Genomic DNA, 20,541 nt, shown 5'->3' with positions numbered 1-20,541 from the left:
ACCAACAAAGAAATGTGAGTTTCCTTTATACATGCAAAAATGCAAGGCACAGATTCTCCCCTGGAGCCTCTGTCAATATCATGATTTTATCCTTGTAGTAAGACTCACTTTGAATTTTTGACCTTTAGAATTGAAAGGTAATACATTTGTATTGTTTTAAACTATTGAGTTTGTGGTAATATATTATAACAGCAAGACAAAAATAATGCATCTTTCCCTGTCTCTTTTTACTTTATCACCAATATCACATCATTATTCAAAGAAAGACACAACAAGGTTCTTGTGGAAACACTCTTTTAAAGAAGATCCTTGCCAGGGTTTATAAAGCTTTTTCTAGGACTCAAAGGAAACATGTATTTTTAAAGCATCATGTATGAAGCAATGTCTTGCACACACACGAATTCTTATCTATTTACATACATTTAAACAATGCCCTAAATGGGTGGTCGAAGATTTATTTACCTTTTTTCCTAAATCGAGAGAACTTTCCTAGCATCTGTCTTATACTACTCTATAAGATTACATTAAAATCAGGAAAATCCACACATTCTGTCAACAATCAAAATAAAGCACAATGTATAACTTAGTAATTTAACCAAGAAAGCAGCTTGTGAATTACAACGATATGAACATTTGAGTACAGGTTCTTAGTCTAAAAGACAAAGAGATTCCCAAAAGTAAATGAAAAGTTTCAAACCTCTGTGAAGAAGAGAAAATCTGGTGTGGGCCAGGTATAATTTTGAAGCTTGAGAATGGTCATATGATTTTGGTTATATTTTTGACATTATATAAAATACAATATTTTGGGCAGTTATGTGGATTATTTGGTGTTACTTTCCCTCTTTAAATAGAGCTTTTTAAATTAATATATTTTATTTTTAAAACAGTTTTAGGTTTATAGAAAATGAAACCTTAGTATGGACTGTTTCAATATATCCTCTCCCGGTCCTCTACCCTATCACAGTTTCTTTTATTATTAACATTTTGCTTTTTGAGTTATATTTGCCACAATTTATGAACCAATATTGATGCATAATTATTAAATAAAATCTATAGTTTACATTAAATTTTATTGTGTTGTACAGTTCTATGTGTTTTAACAAATGCATACGATAAAGAATACACTATTGTAGCATAATACTACCTTAAAAACCTAGTTTATTTTTTTAATGTACCCATGTAGTAACATAACATTTACCTTTTTCTATTTTACAACTTCTTTACAACCAATTATTCTGTTTAGCATACATGTCCTTCCAATATGTTACACTAGCCTGTCCTTTACCTCTGATTTCTCAAACCTCTTTCTCTAAAGATAAACATGTTTACCCATTGCCACAGAAACAAATATTTTTTTCTGGATACCATAACTTTGCTCATGCAGCTTTTCCAACTGGGCGACTCCCCATTTTGTTTCCATTGTACAAATTACTGAAAATCTCCTGTTAAAATTCTTTATGTTTAAACTAGTCTGTGCTATACTAGGCCTCTTTCTTTTACAGGTTTCTATAACAAGCATTGTCTCTCTGCCACTTACATAACAGTTAATCATGGACCACTCTGGCTCCCTCTTGTTATGTTATCTGGTACTATTACTTAATGTCATATGTTGCATCAATGTGTTGAATCATCATGACTCTTATTTCAATTTTTCGTTGAGCCCAACAGGGAATACTAAGTCACGCAATATGTTTGTATTGATTAAAAATAATAACTAAAAGAAAATTATTGCTTCCTTCTTGAGTTTTGCTTTCTTAGTGCTAAATGGGACGATAATATTCTGACTCTGAGGAAATAACTCATGTATATATTAATTTTAATAATAACAGAGAATAGACCTGTGTTGGAGGGAAGACACATGAAAATAATGCAAAAAAGGTAGAGCAGTTTGGTGGTGGACTGTTTATTGTGCTTTGTAGCCTTAGTGTTGACTTTAAAAAGACTCATATAAGCATCTGAGCTAGTGCAGAGTAAGAAAAAAAATGCTATTTAATATGCCCAAGGTATGGCAGCTATAAAGTAGTGGTATCTGGATTGAAAAACAATTTAATATGACCAAAGTCCATGATTCTCTTACGAGGGGTTAATTATTTAGATTTTCTTTTTCACATGTGTAAAAAAGTTATGTGTTTTGAAAATTAATGAAATTATTTCAAAAGCACACTCCCTTATTTTCCTACTGAGTTATAGTCCTATGAAGTAGGAAATTTAAAAATAAAAAATGGAAACTACATCAAATAATAACTGGACTCCCAGTGCCAAAGATCATTAGTGGGAATTTTCTTGAGCATATTTAAGAGCCCGAGCAAGCTGCTTCTATTGTTTGCTTTAATAACCTGAGAAACTTACGAATGCCTCATATCTTACCTACTTCATGCAGGTTTTAAAACTAATTACGAGAAATTTGATGCTTGCATACTTTATTTTTATCGCCATAATCACTTATCTTTTGGGTGAATATTAATAGTTTTCTTCAATTTCTGTCTTAATCATAGTACAAAATGGCACTATTTTGCTAGTATCACTTTACTAGCAAACTGCTGCCAACTTCTTATTCAGTGAAATTTTTTGAGTTTTGAATTTACTAGAGAGCTCAGAACTCAACAGATGTTTCATATACATTTGACTGCAACAGTGCATAGAACAGGTTACTGAAACCATTTATAATATACCATAAGCTAGAATTAACATGTCAGTTATTCATACATCATGTCGTAAATAATTACTATAAGTTCTTTTTTTCCCCTCAGATGTCAGTAGAATCAATAACTGATATTTCCCTCATAAAAACATGTACATGTGGAATTTTGGACTGTGTGGCATCACTGTTAATTGCTGCGGATTCTGTGATGAAGAGCATATCAAATTCTAGCTGAGGATACAAAATATGTAAACAGGTAATTGAATATAAGGTGAAGAGTTCTATCAAGAAGCTAGACAGAATTCATGATAAAGTATTAAGCAAGCTTAATATTTGTCCCATTATTTTTAATGGATATGGGTAACTAAAAAGAAAAAAAACTCACAAAATATTTATAGAATTAGAGTGGGAAAGAGAGAGAGGAAGAAAAAGAAGGAGGGAGAGACGAGCGAGAGGGAGAGGGGAAAGAGACAATAAATAGATGAATGATAATTCTGGAAAGCTCTTTTAGAATCCTTTGAGTTTAGTAAAGAAACCCAGACTGAGACTCGTTAAAGGGAATATGTTGCTTCAGTAAGTCTCTAGCCTTTCCTTGTCAACTCTCATAACTTAATGTAAACAGATTTATTGACCTTCATTACTATTGTTTTTCATGGGGGTTAGGAAGACCTTGTCTAAATTTTTTACCCCAGGGGAAGTAGAATAACATTTTTGATGTCACAGAATTAGTAAGTGGAAAATTTGAGATTCATATTCAAGCTTGTCTTCAAAGATATCTTCTCACTCTACCATGTTTTAAGGTAGTGTAGAAAATATAACAACCAAATTGTCCTAAGCTCTACTTAATGGTTCTCCTTTTGAATAATTCGTTATTATACACAGATACTGGAACTATTTAAGCAGAACAGTAAGACATCATTTAAGTCTGAATGTGACAATCAGTTGTCCTAATACTAAGGAAAACAATAACAAAATTAAAGTATGCAATAATGGTCTCTGACATTTATTGGATACATACAGTTTGCCAAGCAAAATATAGCTATAAGATAGATATTCTTGCTTTGTATATGGAGTAACAGGCACACAGAAGTTAACGGATCTGGGATCATAATTTTAAACTCTCAGACTGTTAATCAATATACAATGTTCTATGAGTATCTTCATAGGTTACTATCATGTAGTCATTTTTATGATACATAGGGCAGCTGTGTTTTTAAAATTCTCACTTAAAAAATAAATATATTCATCTGCATATAAAATGTTTCATTGCTTCCTCAAAATGTTTATTTTTGCCTTCATAGTCATTTGAGATCGTTTTTCTACTTTCTCTCATTTTCCTTGCAAATTTGTATTTTATTTGGGTAACCAATATCCTAAAAAACCAAAAATCTCTGAAAACAGAGAAAATTAGATGACTTAGCCACTGTGGTCTCTTGAGTTATATGGAAACCTACCAGCCTCTATTAAAAGAGATGAAAATGATCCAGAGTAAATATTTCCCCAGTAAAAAAAAAAAAAAAATACACACACACACACACACACACACATACACAGATACATACACACACATATACATACATCATATTCTCTTTAGGTACTCACATCAAGTCAATTCAAGTTTTGAAAAATAATCCAGACTCTTGAAATAAGTTCTGTCCCACCAGAGGAAGCTCACTAAGGATAAGGGAAAGAAATTGCAGCAGAGAGAGGAAACCATGGTGTGACTTGAATTAAGACAATTCAGGGCTGTTAGAGTTTATTGTTTGGAGTATTCTTTTGTCTTCCTGATGTATTATTAATGCCTTATAAATAAGAACTCACAACGTACCAGTTTACATGAATTTTCACCAGCTGGCCCTACCCCAGGGAACTGTATGTGTAATATAAAAGGAATGAAATCGGCATACTTCTTATGTCATTTGGTATTACTCAAGCCTTACTCTCTAGGCAGAGGAAGAATTTTGAAATACCATTGTAAATGGATATATTTATTTTAGTCTGTTTAAAGCTACTTAAATCTCTACTAAGCTAATCATTATGATTCAATTTGTGTTACGTGGAAGAACTCAGCAAATATTGTCTTCCGATTTTATGCTGGACTTCAATATGTTCCCATTACACATTTTATTTCAGTATCTCAAACTTGCCCATTTGCCAAGATAATTCACTTTCATCAGTTGCCTTTTATTTTCCTGTTGATTTCCAGTGTATTCTCTCTCTGTTAATTTATTATGGGAAAACCATGACCTTGGGTTACTTTTGCTTCAGTTGAACCATAATAAATGTAAGTTAAATACTTTTATCACTTAAAAGAGGGCTTGGACCTTTTCACGGTTTAGTCCAAAATATATATATTACATAATTTTCATAAGGCTCTTGTTTTATATTAAGTGATGGAATGTTGAAATTAAATTTTTATTTTTGGAAAAATATTAAATCAATATCTCAGTGTGCATGTGTGTGTGTGTATATATACATGCACACATATGTGGTTTTTAGAATTTAGATGTGTATACCAAACCTAATTCTTTGGGGTGAGAAGCTGTGATTCAAAGAGACTGACTAACATTTTCATCAAACGCTTTTTGTTGAAGCCAGAGATATTGATCTTTCCAAGGCAACACACTTTATCCATGTTCAATAGCTTCTTTATTCTGATACCTTCATCCTGAGAAGAGTTACTATAGCCAGTTTATGTCATAGCTGAGAATCCTCCTGCCAGAACATAGAAAGCATCTTAAAATATTGAAACAGAGTTGGATAATCTCCCTCCAACAAGCATATTTGATTTAGGTGAGGCAAGTAGCTGTGGTGTGAAATTGTATGGCATTTGTCTCTAAAGCCAAGATAAATATTTCCCAGAAAGCTTTGGCTGTCTCTGAAGATCTTCTTAAAGAGCTAGTGTGACATGTGATATCTACAAGAATTAATTGATTAAGACATATTTTTCTGAGGTAAGTGAAATGGTATGCTTATCTACTTCGGGCATCAGAATCATTGGCTATAACAATAGCTCTATTTATTATGCTGTTTGTGCCAGCCACTGTTTCAAGGGTTTTATATGAATTGACTCAGAATACTCATAACTAATAAGTATTGTTGTCTTTACAAATGAGGAAATTGAGACATAGAGAATTTAAATAATTGGGCTCAAAATAAATAGTCAGTAACCTGGCTATTTATATCTAGAGTCCTCACTCTTTATCCATGTGCTGCACTATCTTTTTAATAGTGTGGTTATGTTCACTTGTGTCATGGAGTGATGCATATAGCACCTTCTAAAGTTCCTACCCCCCCCCCCCACTTAATGTGGGGGTTTGAATATAAAATAATAATAAGAGTTGTGATTCCCACACACTGGAATAAAATATGTTTTCTACCTAATTGTATGTCATATTAAGGGCATTGTGTGCCTTCTTATATCAGTGTCTAGTTCAGGTACTGAAACTGATAGCAAATCATAAAAAAAAAAAAACATTAGAATTTAGGTTCTAGTTAAAATTATTAAGTTAGCCATTTTATTTTTAAAGTTTTGGCTGACTTGTCTGTCACAAAGCAAACTGTAGCTAAAGATTAAGTAAGGATGTTAGTCATGACCTGGGAAGGCTGTCTGCAAAGTAAGTTTCAGGGAAGAATATAATACTATACTTTGCTTAATATAACAAAAGATTGTAGTCTGTTAAGCACAAGATGGCTATGTCTGTGTTTTTGCTCTTACCATAACGTCACCAACTCACTATCACAAGATGTTTTGAAAAACTTTGGTTTGTTTGCAGTCATGAAAACAGGGGACAGGATGACTTCAGGGGAGATATAAATTAGATTAAGAAAATTGTGGAAGCTTATATCATAATTGGCAAATCAACATAACCTTTGACCTTGAACTTCTTGCTCATAATTATTTGCCTTTAAAAGACCATGATTATAGGCCATTGAGGAGCTTAGATCTTTGAATATTTGCTGCCCATCTTCTTTCATTTGTAATAAACTTCTGCTTTTTTTCTTTTTTATTGCACCCCAGTATCAATGTGATTTGCTTTCTGTGCACCGGGGACATGAACCTCGTATCAGGAACTGTAACAATTTTTGGCAAATATGAAGGGACTTTTCCTAGGAGACATCTCACACATAGCCCATTGGCCCCTGGCTGGTAGCCACCTTCATAATCTGTCCAGCAGCTGCCTGAGTTTCATTTTCTCAGGGACAGCCCCAAATGTTTGGCTACTGGCTGAGCACTGCTGGCCAATGTACCCATCTATTCTGCAGCGAAGGAGACAAGGCACTTGGCTTGTAAGATGTCTCTGGTAAGTAGCAGAGCTTGAGAGCTATGGCATCAAGGTTTTTTCCTTTTGGGCATTTGGTTCTGCTAGATATTGGGTTTTGGAGACACTTTTCCTAACTAGCCTAAAGGACTAAAGCCTTTTGAGACCACATTTGATTTGTTTGGGAACTAGTAAACCAGTTCTTAAATTTGAGGATTCATAACAGCAGACCATAGTAATTTAAAACAATGAGAAATATGAGCTCAATTCCAACCTATAATCCTTGGGGATGCAATTTATAAAATTGGGAAATGTTTAGCTATGAATCCATGAAAAGGAATAAGATAGTGTTTTATTGTAACACTACCTTGCCATAATATTCCCTTGGATCTGGAAAACAGTGGCCAATACACAGGTCCTTAAATTATACCATCTTTCAATTGGAATTATTTTATGCAAAGGAGGGGAAATGGGATGAGATCCTATATGTGAAAACTTTCATGCTATTGTATCAGAGCGAGTTGATAGAGATAAAATGTAAGATGTACAGGATTATGGGTCAAAGGGAGACTTCCCAGCAAGGGTAAGGAAAAAAAAGTGTTGCCTGATTCTCAGGAGTCAAGATATGAGGATTTGATTCAGTGAATAAATACTTCCACTGTACCTCTTCCAGCACACAGTGGGAAGGATGCAGAAGCTAGGGTTTGAAGCTCTAAGGTACAGGCAGAAGCTTCTCCAGATCTGGATAAGCCAAACAAGATAAGGAACAAACCACAGGAAGGAAGAATTATTTCCCGTTCCTGTGTCCGACTGAGCACACAATTCAGCCAAGGCATCACTTTAGTACAGGCAGGTCAATTCTCCTTGAAACAAATGACAATTGAAGAAGTAAATGCTCAAGGGCAGCCTGCAGGATTTGTATGACTACATTACTCATTTTCTACTTCTGCTTTATATAACAGGAAGAACAACATGCCCACTTATGAACATGATTTAAGGAGGATATAAAAGGTATTCTCTTCCATCTTTGTCACCCATAACCCAAACTGAGTGAATGTTCAAAGCTTGTTGAATACATTGTTGATTGAAAACAAACAAACAAACAAACAAACAAACAAACAAACAAATAATAAAAAGAATAATGATAGAAAAGTCTAGAGAAGAAGCTGACCTGCCGCACTCCAAAACTGCAGCAACCTCATGCAGTTCCTAGTGAATCCTGGCTGGGATTTGAATAAGAAAGGAAGAACTAAGATTGAACATGATCGAGATCGCATTTTAACAGGATTAGAAAAAGGGTTACCAAAGCAGTAGAGTTTTAATAAGTTCCAAGAGCCACATCAAAAGCCACAAGAAAACCCCTCTGAATTTTTAGAAAGGATCTTTGAGCCCTACCATCAGTATACAGAGGTAGATATTGAAGAGCCTGAAAATTGTAAATTGGTAAATCAAATGTATGTCACCTAAAGTATGTCATATATCCAAAGAAAGCCACAAAAACTAGAAGACATTTATGGAATGCCTGTATTGCACTTGGTGGAGATTGCTTTAAAAGCTGGGACCCAGCAAAAGATTGGAAGAAACAGGATGAGAAACCCTTGATTGTACATGAAATGACTGAAAGCGATGATGAATGAGGATGCCCGAGGGACCAACATGGGAAAACAGGCTTCATTCTCATCTCTCACTGGGATGCTTAAGTGACCCTTCAGTTGGGAACCAGACAAATATGTGTATGTATGAGAGAGAGAGAGTGTGTGTGCATGTGTGTAATTAATACTGAAGCTACTTAATTGGTTTTAAATACTACATTGACCAAATGCTCAAAATAGTATGACTGTCACAGAAGTGTCTGAAAAACCTATGAATAAGCTCTTTTTACAAACTCTAGACTGCCCATGGGGCAACACAACATAGCTTTCTCTATATATGGGAGTGTCTGATCACTTTAGTAGGCAGAAATTTAATGACAAGGCTTAATACTAAAATGACTTTCACTCTGGGACAACTGGACATTGAGCTGCCTCCAGAATAAGGCTGTGATTTACAAGCACCTGCTCTTCAGAAGAGAATGGAAAACCAAGTTGCCGATACCCAGAGGACATCTTGAGTCAGGTAAGCCTGGGAATATGGGCTGACAGGAGACTGGGAAGAGCAAAAAAAGCCATCCAGGGCAGGTGAAACAAAAACCGGATGCTAGAACTATGAACTTAAAGCAATATCCTCTGATGGAACAAGCTTACCATCTTCCTAAGATACCAGTTTATTTGAAACTGTAGGTCACCCTATAATATTCCCATCCTGCCAGTTAGAAAACCCAGGGTGGAAAAATTTTTGTTTAGGACTTCAGAACTGCAAATCAAATTGTGGAAAATATCTACACAGTGGTCCTGAATCTTTACACACTGTTAAACACCTCATTTGGGATTTTTGCTGGCTCACATTGCTGGACCTAAAGGATGCATTTTTGTTGTTGATGCTGTTTTGTTTTGTTTTTGTGTCCCATTATCTTAGGAATCATTTGCTTTTTAATGGGAAGATACTGAACCAAAAAGTAGACAATACAATTGGACTGTGTTGTTACAAAGCTTTAGGAAACTATCCAGCATTGTTTGGAGAAATTCTAGCATTGGATTTAAGAAGGCTCCAATTACATGAGGAGCTTTGCTCCAATAAGTAGATATCTTAACAGTTAGCAAAACTAAGGAATGCACAAAATAAAACACAGTCACCACTTTTAATGTTTTGGCAGGTAGAGTATGTAAGGTTTCTAAAATGAAAGTGAAAATTTCTCAATCCTCAGTAAAATATACCAGGTTTGAATTAACTAAGGAATAGTGAAACTTACTTCCCAATCACCATGAGGCTGTGGCAATGGTGACCGTCCCAGCCTCAAGAAGACAATTATGGAGGTTCTTAGGAATAGCAAAATTTTGTCACATTTTGGGCCCCAGTTTTGAACTCATGGCAAAACCTCTATATGAGGGCTTAAAGAGTGTGGGCAATGAGCCCTGACTTGGACTGGAGGTTGTTGGAAGGCTTTTCAGGAAATCAGGAAATCAGAGAAAAACTGCTCACTGCCCCTGCTTTATAATTGCAGGATTTAAAGAAACCTTTTGACCTTTCCATAAATGAATGACAAGGGATAGCATTGAAGTTGCTAACGCAAAATTTAGGACACACCAAATATCAGTAGCATATTTCTCAGACTTCAGACATTATTATTCAAGGGTTTCCTACATGTTTGAGAGCCACAGCCACCACTTGTGACTTGCTACAAGAAGCTGAAAAGTTCACTTTGGGACAACAGACCATGGTGCATATGCCAAATTGTGCACTGCTACTGCTTAAACAGAAAGGGGACTATTGACTAACTTCGGACTGCCTAGGGAAATGCCAGGCAATTTTATATTAGAAAATCTTAACATGACTCTAAAAACTGGGACCTGCTTAAATCTTACCACCTTATCCCAACTCCAACTAAAGGGCCTTTACATGACAGTTTGCAAATGACTGAGCAAGTTTACTCTAGCAGGCCAGACTTGACAATGCCCTTGGAAAACCCAAACTTTGGGATGTACCAAACAGCCGGGAGTTCCTTCTTAAAAACTTTGGGACGGCTCCTTTGCTTATAGCTTAATTTCCTGTATAGACTTGAAAGATCAAAAGAAAAATCAAAAGAATGGGAATTCAACTCAACACAGGCAAAATCTAAAACTTGGCTCATGAATGACTCCAAAATAGTCCTGGTCCTCAAACATTTAATGGAAGAAGTCATTGGGCTATTACACCTAAGGATATATTATGGCTGAGACACCATCCTGCAATGGATGCAGCCATATATCATAAGGCCTAGACTGCAGAGAACTAAACAGAGAATTATTTAAAAATGAATAATTTGTACTAAAAATAACTCCAAGATAGGGCCACCTCCACCACAAATAGGAATACAATCTAGGGAAGAAGGTTTGGAGGAGGACTGCCAAATAGAATTTACTATGATGCTGAGAGCCAAAAGGAATTGCTACTTAATGATTAAGGGTGGACACATTCACTAGATGGGTGAGGCATTCCCTTGCTGCTCTAAAAAGGCCTCTGAAGTAGTGAAATTTTTGCTCAAAGAATCATTCCTAGGTTCTGATTGTCTTTCTCCATTCAGAGTGACATTGGTAGTGCTTTCGTTGTCTCTAAACTCAAGAAGTTTCTAAGCAGCTCAAAATAAAATGAACTTATGCATGTCTCAGAGACCTTGATCCACAGGAAAGACTGAGAAAAAGGACTATATTTTTTAAAAGACAGTAGCTAAAATTTGCCAAGAGACTAGCTTAGCCTGGGATAAAGTATTGACTGTTCCACCACTAAAAATTAGAGTGGGTCCTAGAAGTAAGCTTCAGTTAAGCCCTTATAAAACATTACATTGAGAGCCTTTCTATATTCCCAGTGACTAAGGGGACAAGCAGATGACTTATAGGTAAAAGAATTAGGCACTGTCGGGTATGTGCAATCATTGGAGTTTATTTAAAGTGCTCTTCACAGATTGCTTCTAATAGAATAATGTAATCCACAGATGTTCTCCTCCAACACATTAAGCCTGGAAATTGGGTGTTCCTCAAAACATGGGAGGACTTCCATCTCGAGAATTTATTCCAACTTCAGTGAGTGAGACCTTTTCAGGTTTTACTGGTAACTCATTCTTCTATTAAACTAGGGGAAATAAAGTCATGGATTGATCATGCTCAATTAAGTTGATTCTTGACACAACTACAGACCCATAAGATCTAGCCTCCAGCATATGTAAAGCAGAAGCAGTGACACCTGCTGACCAGTATATCTGTGAACCTGGGCCAGCTCTCAAGTTGAAGCTTAAGATAAACCATCTTTGATAAGTAATGAACAATTCCTAGCAATTTATACTCATATATCTCATTAGTTTGGCATATTCTTAATAATTTATTTGGTTAGCTATCTATGTCTGCTGCCTGATTTGCTTAATTGTTTAACTTGCATTTGTGTGACTGTAAGCCCAATTATTTACCTGTTACTTACCATAGGAACATATGGATTATGTTTCATTCTTTTGTTAGTTAATAGTGATAATACAATTGTTTATTAATACTTGTTATGACTTAAAACATGACAAACTTTTAAGGGTGAGAACTATCATTGGGATCTGGTTTATTATTTGTGCCTTTTCCTGCAATTTTTTATTATACCTCTGGCCCTTAACTGCCATGATTTTACTTTATGCCATTGCTTTCTAGACTTTTGCCTACACATGACAAAATAGTTCAACTATTAGGATTTCCCAGGAATTAGCAAAACCATAAAATTTGACCCAAATTTGAATTTGTCATTCAAAACCTAATTGTTTATGGCCTTAGTGATACTTTACTTATGCCAGTAACAAATTTTTCTCTAGTAACTAACTTTTCTGTTTAACTAAACTGGCCTGCCCTACCTGCCTATTGAGTTAGGTTAATCAAAGTAGATAATCCTAATATCCCATCTCTCTTATTGTCAATGCCCAAATATGAGGTCCTCTCACTTAATGATCAGTACCCACCTCAAGAATTTTGAAGCTCACCACTTGCATATGGACACATCATAAAAATGGAACAAATTGTAATTTTACATCATGTAAACTTAATGTGATTTTCTACCCTGTTTCTCCCTTTAGAGATTACTGTAAAGAAATCTACTTCAAGTCAAATCACTCTACTTCTCTCTGTAATCTACTCAAGACCGTTAAAACATGGACTCATCAGGTTCCCATGCCCTTCCCTGAATGTTCTCTCATTAACCATACTGAACTAAATCAGATTTCTCTTTGGCTCCAAAATGTCTGTCCTGCATCCCAGGATACAAAAATATTGACTCCAACCAGCTAACAAGGGTCTTATGTGCACCCCAGGATATATATTTGTTTGTGGATGCCTGAGCATTCAAAGGGACATTTGTGTCTTAAGAGTTGAGGAGTGGAAAATATTTGTGTACTTGTATATTTGGTTATGTCCTTTTCAAGTCACAGTTACAGTTAAACCAAACACTTGACTAGTGATCTAAAAGACCTACCTATAGATCAACAAGATGATGAGACAGGCTGGACTTTCTAAGGATCTTCCTATGGTTAATGGGGATTGTTTCTCAGAAACATATGATAAGAAATTTGTCCTTAACTTTAGGTATTACAGCCAATGAAACAGCATAGGCAATTGTAGATCAACAGAAAGCAAATAACTCTGTGGCTAAAATGGTGTTACATAATAGATTTAGACTATATGTTGGCAGAATATAGGCAATCTACATGATGGCCAACACTAAGTGCTACACCTACATAAATGAGTCCTCTGAAATAGAAACCCAGTTGCGCCACATGGAGAACAAGTCATTTGGCTACAACCAATTTCCTCAACAATCCCTGACATAGAGGACTGGTTTTTCTCATTGTTTTCTTGGATCCTGCAGGGCACCAGATCCCTGATCATAGGTCTTATAAATATGAAATTGGCAGTTCTGGTCTTTTGCTAATTGTTTACACCATGGTCAAATGTGCATGAAGATCTGATAAAACTATTTCTACTAGCTTATGATCATGCAGACCCGAAAGCCAAAGCCAGAGACTGGAGAATATTTCTACATGAATGTATATAATTTGCTCTCCTCTGACCTTGACTCCCTATGACATCTCCATTCAACAAAAAGTAGCCCTTAAGTCTACATCCCTAATTGGCAGTTGTGGTCTCTTTCACGATTATCTACCTTGCAGATAGACAAAGGTTATTGCTGGAGCAGTTAAAAAATAAATTTGTTGGAAACCAGTATGTGGGTGGCTCCTTACTGACCCTTAGAAATTGTTGCAAAGGAAGTTCCTCTGACAATGTCTGTTCAAAGGCTATGGCCCGACACCTTAGCTCAAAAGCCAACAAAAAGCCACCTCAGCTAATGTTTAGAGCCCCTTGAGATATTGAACCAGGGGAGGAGAGTCACTTGAATGGGGATTGGACTGGCAACTTCCTCCAAGTTGGATAGAACTCTTTATGGAAAAGAGGAAAATGTATTCCCACCAGCTAAAGTGATCCCAATTGATCCCATTGCAGTCTGGGCCCAAACGCTCTGTGAAGAGAAACTGACACCATAAATACTAACACAGGCACTTAACATAGTCTTTTGCCACCCTGCTAACAGTGCAAATTATCCTACGTCAACGTGCCTGGTATTCACCACCTGCAAAACCTAACTAACAGAAATAAAGCTACTGCAATTGTTATAATTAGAGGAACTTCTGTTCCTGACTCTGTTCCTCTCTGTCTTTGGAGTGTCAGAAATAAGTCCAGTTTTGACACCCAACTCAAAGTTATACTTCCATATCAAAACTTTGTTATTCTCAAATGATTATCTTTGTGGTTTGGTTTGTTTGCACACAGGAAGACTTCCCAACCTCAGTCATGAAGACCCCAGACAGGATGATGCCAAAGGAGAAATAAAACAGATTAAGAAAACTGTGGAAGCTTACATCATAACTGACTAATCAACACACTCCATGACCTCAAACCCCTAACTCATAATTACTTAAAAGACCTTGATAGTAACCACTAGTGATCTTGAATCTTTGAGCATTAGCTGCTCATATTCCTTCTTTGGACCCTTTGTAATAAATGTCTACTTTCTTTCGCTGCAACCTGTCTTCAATGTGAATGACTTTATATGTGTTGGATGAACAAACCCCATCTCAGGTTCTATAACAGTACTTAATATTTACAATGTGTATACTGGAATATTTATTTCTTCACCTAGCCTAGACAGTCCTCCCTCCTGCTTCCTGCTTGTACCTAAGAGCCAAGGAAGCAATATTCTTCCACTGGGCCTAGAAAAGTCATCTGCTTGCTTCATTTGATAACCCAAATGTGGCTGTGACACATTTTGGTGTTCTCACTCTAGGCCGACTTGGCTATTAATTTACTTATTTTTTAAAGCCTTAGTGTCCTCATTGGTAATGACAAGAATATCAACAATACCTTCTTCGAGTGGTTTTGTTACTATTAATAGAGTTGTAACACAAATAATTTTGCATCTAAAGTATCGTATGTTAGTTACTAGAGTGGATAGTCCACACTCTTGTCACCCCATGCAGGGACAATGGGAAGGCATTCAGACTGGAGCAGTCATGTTCTAATTAGAATCTGAGATAAAAATAGATTCTCAATTGCAGGATTCTGTGGGCTTTCTGTGCTGTCCCACTGCACTGCTTGACCCCAGCAGAAGCTGAGGACTAATGAGAGTGATGTCTGTGCTGTTTATACCATAGTCATAATGAACATTACATTATAAGTAACACTATTGACACTCTTCAACATTAGCCATGTCAAAAGAACCAAGACCTTATGTTCTTAATACTAACTATATGCATAGCTGTTCTCTACCTTCCTTCGATTTGGGAAGTATTGGTGTAATATCAGTGGAAGGGAATGAGGGACAGAGAAATAGTTGCTTCCCTCAACCCCAAGTTTTCCCAAAATGGATATAAGAAAAATAAGGTATTTATCATTGTTTCAAAGTAAGCCATTTAGAATTTTTTTTTTTTCTGGAAATGTCCACCCCTTAATTTTTGTTCATTTAAAATCTTCTAATGTAAAATACTTTCACCACCATTTTCAATTTATTTACCATTTCATCTCCCTCAACAATTTGTCAACGGACTCCTTCCCTTTGGTACCAGAAACTTATGTTCAAAGGTTATTCTGGGTTGTGTTTCTCATTTTAAGAGCAGTTTGGTTTTCATCCCTGAGTCCACATCTATCTTCTAACTAACTGAGGTGAGTCTGGACACATGAGAATGTCTAGTTAAGATTAGATGCCAGCTGTTAATGTGAGCAGCTTCTCTTTTAGGTCAACCCTTTCTTCCATTTGAGCACTTGTAAGGGAGAAGCGTTCTCAGGCCTAATGTCTTCTGATGGAATGAGATAGAAGAACCATGTTCTCCCAAGGTGTGGCTGTAGGTTTCTCATAACCTCCATTGGTGCCCAGAAGATTTCCCAAATTAAATTACTATTTAAAGTGCTATGGATGCTATGCAATGTGATTTCAAGAAAATAAGATTGCTTCTATGAGTCAAACAAGATAAGTAAAAGTTCGATGGGTTTAAATATAATGTCTTCTAACTTGATCTTTTTAAGCCAGATACAGTTTCAGGGATATCTTATTTTACTGTACTTTGCTGTATTATGCTTCACAGATATTGCATTTTTTTACAGATTGAAGGCTTGTGGCAACCCTGTGTCAAGTGATTCTATTGGCACCATTTTTCCATCAGCATTTGCTAATTTTTCGTTTCTGTTACATTTGTTAATTATCACAAAATTTCAAACTTTTTTATGATTATTATTCTATTTGTTATGGCAATCTGCGATCAGTGATCTCTGATGTTACCATTGTAATTGTTTTGGGGCACTGCAAACTGTGCCTATGTAAGGCTGTGAACTTAATTGATAAATATATGACTTCTGACTGCTCCACTCCCTGACCATCCATCCATCTCTCTCCCTCACCACAGACTTCTTTCTTTCTTGAGACACACAATATTGAATTTAGGCCAATTAATAACCCTACAATAGCCTCTAACTGTTCAAGTGAAAGAAGAGTCATAGATCTTTCACTTTAAATCAAAAGTTAGAAATGATTAAGTATAGTAAGAAAGGAATATAAAAACCCAGGACAATTTGAAAGGTAGTCATCTTGTGCAAACAGTTTAGCCAAACTGTAAATGCAACTGAAAAGTCCTTAAAGGAAATTAAAAGTGCCACTCCAGTGAACAAGTGTGCTGCTGCAGATTTGAGTTTCCGAGGTAAGGAGTACGAGTCTTGGGCAGTTGGAAGAAAATGCAGAGACCTGTAGGCAACTGTGACATAGCTCTAGATTATTTCATCAAGGGTGCAGCCAGCCTTGAAGGGCAATGGCATCTTTTATACCCAGGATAAACAATAGCTGCACAGTTCCAGGTAATGGAAGCCCATGCACATGTACTGGCACATGGTTACATATGGAGAGAAGTGCTGACTCACTTCTGCTCAGAAGTTAGTTGCTAAGGATGTAGGGAGGGAGCCTATCTTTCCTTCTCCTCACAACAAGCAATACGGAAAAAAAAAAAAGAAAGAAAAAAAAACTGCCCTGAGATCAAACCAGCCACAAAATTCCCTTAAGGCAAAGCCTAATCCAGAGGAAAGCCCTAACTCTATTTATTTCTATGAGGGCTGAGAGAGATGAAGAAATTGCAGAAAAAAGTTTGAAATTAGTAGAGTTTGATTCATGAGGTTTTAAAAAAAAGAAGCAATCTTTATAACATGAAAGTGTGAGGTAAAGCAGCAAGTGCTGCTATAGAAGCTACAGTAAGTTATGCAGAAGCTGCAGTTAAAATAATTAATGAAGATGGCTACACTAAACAATAGATTTTCAATATAAATTAAGTAGCCTTACTTTGGAAGACAGTGCCATCCAACACCTTCACAGCTACAGAAAAGCCAATGCCTACCTTCAAAGAGATAAAGAACAGGCTGACTCTCTTGTTAAGGGCTCAAGTAGCTGGTGACTTTAAGTTGAAGTCAATGCTCATTTAACATTTTGAAAATCTTAGGACCCTAAGAATTATCCTAAATCTACTCTGTGTGTGCCCTATAAATGAAACAACAACACCTGTTTACAACATGGTTTGCTGGATATTTTAAGCCTAATGTTGAGACCTACTGTGTCCTGTGCCTATCCCAATTTTTTTTTTTCAAAATATTACTGCTCATTGACAATGCACCTGGTCACCTAAAGCTCTGATGAATATATACACTGAGATTAACATTGTTTTTGTGATTATTGACACAACTTCCATTCTGCAGTCAATGAATTGAGGAGTGATTTTGACTTTCAAGTCTTTTTATTTAAAAAATGTATTTTTAAAGGTTATAGCTAATGTATTTAGGCAAAGTAAATTGAAAAGTTTATGGAAAGGACTCATCATTCTAGAAATTAAGAACATCCATGATCATTGGCAGAGGTCAGACTATCAACATTAACAGGAGTGTGGAAGAAGTTGATTATAACCCTCATGGATGACTTTGAGAGGTTCAAGACTTCAAGGGAAGAAGTAAGTGAAAATGTAAAAATAGAAAGTGGTAAAAATAGAAAGAACTAGAATTAGAAGTGGGGCCTGAAGGTGTCACTAAATTGCTGCAATCTCATAATAAAACTTTAATGGAGGAAGAGTTGTTTCTTATGAATGAACAAAGAAAGTAGTATTTTGAAATAGAATCTACTCCTGGTGAAGATATGAAGATCATTGAAATGACAACAAAGGATTTAGAATATTACATATACTTATTTGATAAAGCAGTGGCAGGGCTTGAGAGAATAGACTCCAACTTGAAAGGAATTCTACTGTGGTAAAATACTATCAAACAGCATTGCATACTACAGTGAAATTGTTTCTAAAAGGAAGAGTCAATTGATGTAGTAAACTTCATTGCCTTATTATAAGAAATCTCTTTAGCCACCCCAATCCTCAGCAACCATCACTTTGATCAGTAAGCAGCTATCAACACAATGAGGCAAGATCCTCCACCAGCAAAAAGATTATGACACACTGAAGGTTTGGGCATTTTAAAATAATTTTTAGCAATAAAGTATTTTAAATTAATATATGTACTTTTAAAAGGCATAATGCTATTTCACACTTAATAGACTATCAAGCACTGGAAAACCAAAAAAAAAAAAAAAGTGTGACTTGCTTTATTGCTCTATCCACTTTACTGTGGTAGTCTGTAAGAGACTTACAATATCTCTGAGGTATGCCTGTGTTTAAAAGAAATTGACATCTCTAGGAATTCATCATGAGAAGAGAAGACAATCTGTAATAGAACACAAACTAATAGAACTCCCAGAAGCAAAAATTAACTTTGACTGGGGAACTGGTTACTAAAATGGAGGGTAGGAGATTAAGAATCTGGGAGGCATATATTTTAGGGAGCTTGAGACAGAATCCCTAGAAAAGGTTCCCTTAATCTTTCCATAATAAGAGAGAAATATTCTTCAAAATAATTTGCCATCTTTTGCCAAAATTTCTCCAAATGCCAAGTAGGTTTCTTATTCCTAAATTAGCTTTAATGGTATCATCTGTTTAGCAGGGAGAGGGATACTTGGAGAAGGTGCACCGATGGAGCAGTTACTGGAAATGGTACACCTATCCAACATTGCTGAAAGAGAACTGTGAATAAAATAATAAGACTCTCATGTAAACCCCACTGTTGGGGATTTGTTGGCAAATCTGTTTTTTTCTAAATGCATCATGCTTTGTAGACCTTTACCAAAGTGTATCCATCTAAAAACAGATGCCCTTGGAGACCTAAAGCAAGCCAGCTTCATTTGTTAGTCTGTCTCTATAATGTGTACAGAGCACGACTTCTAAGTCACAAGGAAATTCCTGCTGCTCAAAAATTACTTCACCACTGCCTGTCACTATGACTGAAATTTTACCATTATGAGTTACAATTTGGCACAATAAACTCTTGTCAAGATTATTGACAGGGTAAATGTGACACACCTTGCTCAGGTCAGGCTGAAAGCTTGCTGATAAGAAATGTTCACTGTGTACTTTGTCTCAATTCAGTAAAGTTCAATGGTGATTACCATTTTGGTGAAGTACAGCTGATTTCTTGTACAGAATGATTTATGGCTCTAAACAGAACAAAATATCTGTTGAAATTGATCATTTCAGATCTTAGGGGGAAACTTAGCTCAAGCCTTTGATGATCATAGTGTTAGGTTTAAGATATGGGTATTATTAAAGCACTGTGTCTATTAGACACTTAAGTGACAATGCAGTCCTCTCTATGGAAAAAAATAACATTTATAAAAGGTCTACTGTGTGCCAAAGATTGTGCTAGTCTCTCTGTTCACGTATCTCATGTAGCACCAGGAAGGAGTAAAAAATAAAATAAAATAAAAGCTCAATCTAGCTAATTTTGTCGATGATTGTAGACAAGAGTTCCATATTTATATAAGTACTAAATTTTATATATATTTTTATTTTATTTATTTTTTATTTGATCAAACTTTAGAAAATAACAGTATGTCACCTGGGGAAATAACAATATAAAGAAGAAAATGATCTGTTAAAGACTCAAAGTCCCTAGGTTCTACCTTCATTAATCTTACTAAGCTATGTTTTAGATAATTATCATAGTTGGGATTACATTAAATCAGATCAAACTCTATTTAGTGTTTTGATTTTTTTTTCATAGTAGGGGCTAATTTGTGCTGTATCCTCCCCTCTCTAATACTGTCCCTGGTACAATCAAAGACATATGTTAACGAAGAGGGACTAGAAAGTTTGAGGTATAAACTTTCTCTTTTTACTTAAAATATATGCATTTTACATGAAAAATTAGTTACGTTGGGATCATATTTTATAATTTATGTAGTTTGCACCATGCACTTTGACTATTAAATTGCAGCATTTATGTTCCCTCCTTCTGGAAAACAGATGAATGCTAAGTTGTGCACCCCAAACCCTGCTACATCTTACCAGTTTATCTCCAAATTCCCAGGTAAGATTTCACATGAAATAGAAACTATAGATATTAGAAAGACTTTGATCTA

The 20,541-nt window shown here is 35.8% G+C and overlaps 1 long non-coding RNA gene across 1 annotated transcript; it reads left to right on the top strand.

The window, feature by feature from the left end:
- Positions 1 to 5,400: 5,400 nt before the first annotated feature.
- Positions 5,401 to 9,183, top strand: LOC118613719. The gene is made up of 3 exons (XR_004955750.1): positions 5,401 to 5,595; positions 6,663 to 6,945; positions 7,866 to 9,183. It is a non-coding gene; the product is annotated as an uncharacterized LOC118613719 (long non-coding RNA).
- The last annotated feature ends 11,358 nt before the right edge of the window (positions 9,184 to 20,541 follow it).

The sequence above is a fragment of the Rousettus aegyptiacus genome, unplaced genomic scaffold (assembly GCF_014176215.1).
Source record: "Rousettus aegyptiacus isolate mRouAeg1 unplaced genomic scaffold, mRouAeg1.p scaffold_m13_p_2, whole genome shotgun sequence".
NCBI classification, from domain to species: Eukaryota; Metazoa; Chordata; class Mammalia; order Chiroptera; family Pteropodidae; genus Rousettus; species Rousettus aegyptiacus.
The sequence above is the reverse complement of the archived record's forward strand: the minus strand, read 5'-3'. Positions and strand labels throughout refer to the sequence as shown.